We start from the raw sequence: 6,181 nt of genomic DNA, 5'->3' as shown, positions 1-6,181 counted from the left end.
AGATCACTTTCAAAGGTAATGATCTAATCACTCATAGTAATCCAAGATCATTATCACGTAAGATCACCGAGTGCTTACCAAACACAATGATATAATCATCATGTGTAAATTACCATAATGTTTTGAATGATCACCTTATACCAAACACTATCTAAAGTAAAGCCGAACTATGTTATTTTTATAAATGATCCTTTGATAGAGGAATGTTTATGTCTAAAAATTATGACCATAAACTCTTATCTAAAAGATAGTGTTAATGATTTAGCTGTTAGTTAGATAACAATTAATGAATATACTAATCATGCTCACACTTCTATCAAAAAAAAAAGTAGATAGTAAACTTATAGAAATATTTGAGCCAAAATACTTTGAATTAGAAATCAAAGTCAAAATGATGAATCTTAGAATCTTAGAGATCTATCTGTTCCAATAGGATGACCATTAGAAAGAGTAACAAAGAAAGTTAACCATAAGATTGTTAAACCAAAAAAAATTATGGCCTCCAATAATAATCTATATCTTAAAAAATGCATGAAGTACCAATAATAGAAATTTAGCATTGCCGTCAACTTCTTCAATATCAAATCCTTCCATTTCTAGAAACGAAGAAACAGAAAGTTTATACTTACAATTAGTTCCGCAACCTCAACCCATTGGTATGAAAAATATATCAATACCAATTTTTCTTGTTGAACTTAGTAGAAGGTCTATTTCATCTAGAACATCTAGAAGAAAAGATATAGGTACAGCAATCATGAGTCAAATAAAATTTGATGATGATGCATTTTGATGACGATGCATTCCATTTTCAAAAGATCAGCCAAAAATACATGATACATATATTCAAGCAGATTTTAATTTTAAGTGATATAAACCATATTCTTTAAATACCTTCATAGATACAGGAGCAACAATTACTAGTTGCCAATGGAACGTCTTTCCACCAAAAAAATGGAAGCAATTAAATCCACTATATCACTAACAGTTATTGATAGAAAAGAAACCAAAATTCAGTATAAATGAGGAGCCTTCAGGTCAGGGCATCTCCCATATCTCAAAAAGGACCTCAAAATTTATAAATCGTTCAGTAAAAAAATTACAGAAACCATTCCAACTCAGCCAACATAAAAGGGTAGCTTTTCTTAGTTCTTACCTTTAATAACTACCGGTCCTTTCTGGTTGTTGCCTTGTATACTGAAATACTTCAGATTTGAGAAGGCCGCAAGGGATGAGAATACGGTCCAAATCAAGCAACTCAAGATTGATCAAACGCTATTGTCTGCTGCCTGCATCGCACTCAACCCTTTCCCATTAGCAACAATCTGAATAATTAGATCTTTCCTCCTTCCCCTTCAAGTTTTAGAGAATATAAAATTCAGATTGCTGTGAATGGGAAAGGCTCGAGCAGACCCAATTTTTCTTTCTCCTGACAACCCTCGTTGGCACGGCACCATTCTAACAGAAACACGACTACCAAAACCACCCACCACAACGATCTCAAAATTCTCAATATGTATATACTCCGCTCAGTCTCTTGATACTTTTGCTGCTACCTCTCCGCTATCTCCGTGCGAAATTCATTTACAACCCATTTAGTTTGCGGAACTTTTGAGAGTAAAAGAAAGGAAATCTTTTCGGTTGAAATGAAAAAAAAAAAAAAAAAAAAAAAAAAACCCTTACTTGACTCGTTGTAAACACGACAAGCAAAAGAAGCTTCAACCATCTTTCTCCCAACAACCCGGTCTGTGTGTGAAAGCGTAGACCTTAAAGTAACTTACAAATGAAGATGAAGCTCTTTTTCTTTGATCAGATCCTCCTTTGAGGAGTCTTGTGGTGATTATCGACTTATGTTTCCACTTTATCAACTTTGGGCGCCACTCTTTCTTTTTTTTTTTAAGCGATGGCGGTGCGGTGTCCGTTGACGTAAGGCACATTTCTTGATTTTTTCTTCTTTTTTTTTTTGGCGGAAAGCACATTTCTTGATTACGTATGGAAAATGATCCACACCGTTCACTTTCGTCTCGTGACTCTTCTCTGGATTTGATAGTGACGGTTTTTATTTAAAGTTTCAATTTCACTTACTTTACTATGAATTTCACTCTGCCACATGTATTTTGGTGAAGGAGGGAATTACGTTTCGAATTTGACTAACGCTCTAAATGCTGGATACCTCGTGGGATAAAATTCTTTTTATTGCTTTAAAATTAATAAAAATTTTCACTACTTAATTCAAAGATGAATAACATATTTTTAAATTAATAATTAAAATTTAATAATTTTAAATTAAATATAAAAATGAATCAATTTTAATTAAAAATCTAAAAATAATTTAATAAATATTAATCATTATTTTTTTTTGGTTAAAAATCATAAATTTTGTTAGTGATGCATTTATTACCTTTAGATAAAATAACAAAAATTTTTATTAATTTTTAAATAGACATGTCTCCAAGTCAAAGACATGTTTTTAATTTATTTAAAAGGTTTAAAATTTAAAATTTAAAATTAAAATTAAATTATTATCAAAATTTTTAATATTTTATTATAATCAATTTAATTTAAACTCTTAGATCGAACGTGAAAGTGATCATGCGTGTTACATGACTGACAATCATTAATAGATGTTTGAGGGCTACCATATAATTTTTATCTAATCAATAATTCAATGGAATAAAAATAAATATTTAAAAATTTAATTTATTATAATAAAATGATAAAAATTTAAATAATAATTTAATTTTTGTTTAAAATATTTTTATTTTTAAGCTTATTAAAAAGAGTCTAATGAAGTGAACGATTTTAGGTTTTTCCGTCATGTCCAAACATATATAAAATAATATATTTTATTATTTAATTCATTTTATATTTATATCTCTATAATATTGACTAATTTATTATTTAGCATGTTAATTTATAAATTAACTTAATAAAATACTATTTATATGTATTTAAGATAAAATTTATATTAAAAATTAGTTTTTATAAAGATTGTACTAAACTAAATTTCCATGAAATTGCGAATTATATATTTTTTTCCTAGCTGAAGTTGGATATTAAAATAATAATATAATTGCTGGATAAAACGGAAACGAGCATAACTATTAAAATCGGGTCAAGTTCGGTATAAGGAAAAACCCACCTGTCTCCCTCCTTTGCCATCCTTAGTGTTGTGTACTTGGGATAATTAACTTTTCAAAATTTAGGCGTTTAAGATTGGCAGCAAAAGCTCAAAATTTTGTAGATGTTCAAAATTTTCAAGTATCGGATTGAAAAAAGTGCATTTAAAAAATATAATTAAAAATTTTAAGTGAATAGTAGTAATATGTGAGTAATTGAAATGTCTAAAATGTATACATAAAATAATAAAATATTAAAAATATAAATATAATATAACAATTTTTTAGCTCGAACACACATTTTTACCACAAAAGCACATTTTTAATAGCTTTTTTATTTGAATTTGAAAGTTAAGTTTTTAGACTAAAAAATCATATTTTTTGTTATTTAACATTAAAATTAGATCATAAGCAACTTTTAAATGCAAAAGCTAGTAGGGCTCAATCAATTAAAATATCAAGGTGACCACCTTAAACATAACATGTTAGTTATTGTCATGGTTTGTGAATCTCTCCCCAAAAATAAAAGAAAAATACAAAAAAGGGTGGTATTTAAATTTCTTAACTTCTTTTTTTTTTTTTTTTCTAATGTTAGGTCATTCATTTTAGGAGTGATTCAAAATCAAATTTCCTTTTTTTCTTGTTGTTATTTTTAAAGTTGTTAATTTTTTTTTTTACATCAGTTGTATTAATCGGTACACACTAATTATATTAAAATATGTTACACTTAAGAGTGATTTTTTATACTAATTTGATATCGGATAATATCCATTATTTTTATTGGTTTTAACTGATTTTGGTGAATTTAAGTGATTTAATCATTTTCGATCGGTACATGGCAATGAAACTTGATTTTCAATTTTGTAACTTTTCTTTTATTTTTTGACTATTTTTAATTTAATAAAAAATTTTTAAAAAAAGCAAAATTAGTTCAAAAAATTGAAAAAAAAATAAAACCTTTCAAAGTTGAAACTTGAGCCTTATCTTTCTATTTTCTAGAGTAACTTTTTATCTTTTACACTATATATATTTTTTTAAAACCAAAGGTTTAAATCTGTTTCAATTAAAAAAAAAAAAAACCAATTGTGTTAAGACTCCTAAAGATAAAGTTATTTTCTTGTTCATCTCTTTAATTTTTATCTTAAGATATTCTTATATAAAAAAATCTATTTAAATATCATATGATTATATTAAATGTTTAAAAATTCATGATAAGTTGATAATGTTATTTCTAATATTTTTAAACTTATTTATTTGATATTTGAAAATATTATATACGTGCTTTGCATATTACGAGTAGTATTATCATGTAAAGTCTAGATATATTTATAAATATATTTGTACTAAATGAAAAAACTCGAAGTAATACGTTCAAAACAGCATGTACTAGCATATATCATTTTTTTAAAAAAATAAAAATATAATCTGATACAATATTAACAATTTTGACTATTTCTCCTCAATTATTTATGCATATCATTTGTCTATGTGAATTTATTTTTATCCTTTTCACTCGATGAAAAGAAAATTAATGTTTCTATTAGTCTGCGAAGAATGTTTAGGACAAAAACAATGCTACATGCATATATTTCATACATATAATGTATTGAATAAATATGCATTTTTTGTTGTCTTTCAAGTTTTATTTTCTTTAATTTAACTTTATGATGTCAAATTTATATATACTAGCGTGATGCCCTTACTTCACTGTAGCTGTTTTTTTTTTTTTAATATAGAAAAATTGTTAATAACTTATCAAAGAAACCTAACAATGTTAGTATTAAGAAAAATAACAAACAATTTGATTCAAATATATGCCCATTTCAATTAAGAACAATGTCCAAAATTTAGAAAAACTAAGACCAAAGTAAGTATTAAGAACAATGCAAGTATTAAGATGAATCAAATTATTTGTCATTAAGAACAATGTAAATATTAAGAAAAATGACAAACAATAATGGAAGTATTAAGAACAATGAATATTTGATTAAAAGAAGTTAGTACACTTTAATTTAAGAATATGGTGCATTCAAAGAACAAAAGTATAAAATTATTTTTTTAAGAAAAACTGCACTAATAAATCAATTAAGGATAGCAATTGAAATCATATAAAAATTATCTTAATCAAAGTAAAGATAGATGTGTATCCTATTGGGAATCCTGAACTTACTGGTATTGGAGGTTTGATTTAGTGCTACAATGATAATTTCATTTTAGTTTCTGCAGCAGATTTTGCAATACCACTTGCATGAGTACTGAGTTATGGGGCCATAAAGGATGGCTTGCAAGCTATTGTTAGCCTTGACTTTCTAATATTATTTGGAAAATTAATTTTCAAATGACCATTCATTTTTTAAATTCTTGTCATAATAAAGTTATTCTTTATGTGTCTTTTAAAAAAAAAAAATCATTTGTTATTAGATAACTTGAGATGCTTTACGGATAAAATGCAAGTTCAATTGATGAAGGATATATAAAAAAATTGTTTTGTTGATATACTTGCCAAAAATAGAGCCAACAAAGCAGAGACTTTTATGTTTATTTTATTATATCTGAGTAAATCTGTTGACAAACAATTATCAAATAAATAATAAAATAAAATAAAATTTTAAATAAAAATAAAGTTAAAATATTTTAAAATATAAAAAAAGAAATAAAATAAAAAAATATCATTGAATAAGAAAATACATAATATAGTTTTAAATAAAAGGAAATAGCGTGAAACGACAAAATAGAAAGAGTTGAAAGAATTAACATACTCGAAGAATTTTAATTGAAACCATTATCTTTACTGTAGACATTTCATTTTATTTAAAAATATTTTTGGAATTAAAAATAAACATTTGATCGTAAGTTAAGTCCAATTGAAAAACTTCAGGCCCAACGAAATAAAAGCCTAGAATTTTGATTTTAATTTAATTTTGATTTTATTTTTGTTTTTATCTAATTTGATCAAAAGTAAAAAATAAAAGTTAAAAGTCAAAGTCAAAAAGTAAAAAGTAAAAAAAAAAGAGAAATAAAAAAAAGGAAAGAAAACATGGCATTTGTAAAAATCACGAGAATCA

At 25.6% G+C, this 6,181-nt stretch overlaps 1 long non-coding RNA gene across 1 annotated transcript; it reads right to left on the bottom strand.

The window, feature by feature from the left end:
* Positions 1–780: 780 nt before the first annotated feature.
* LOC149513613 (uncharacterized) lies at positions 781–2,052 on the bottom strand. The gene is made up of 2 exons (XR_016329612.1): positions 1,681–2,052; positions 781–1,564 (listed from the first exon to the last, which is right to left on the bottom strand). It is a non-coding gene; the product is annotated as an uncharacterized LOC149513613 (long non-coding RNA).
* Between the last annotated feature and the right edge of the window lie 4,129 nt (positions 2,053–6,181).

The sequence above is a fragment of the Durio zibethinus genome, chromosome 18 (assembly GCF_047325235.1).
Source record: "Durio zibethinus cultivar Kanyao isolate XHJ-2024 chromosome 18, ASM4732523v1, whole genome shotgun sequence".
NCBI classification, from domain to species: Eukaryota; Viridiplantae; Streptophyta; class Magnoliopsida; order Malvales; family Malvaceae; genus Durio; species Durio zibethinus.
Note: the sequence above shows the minus strand (reverse complement) of the source record. Positions and strands in the feature narration are given on the sequence as shown.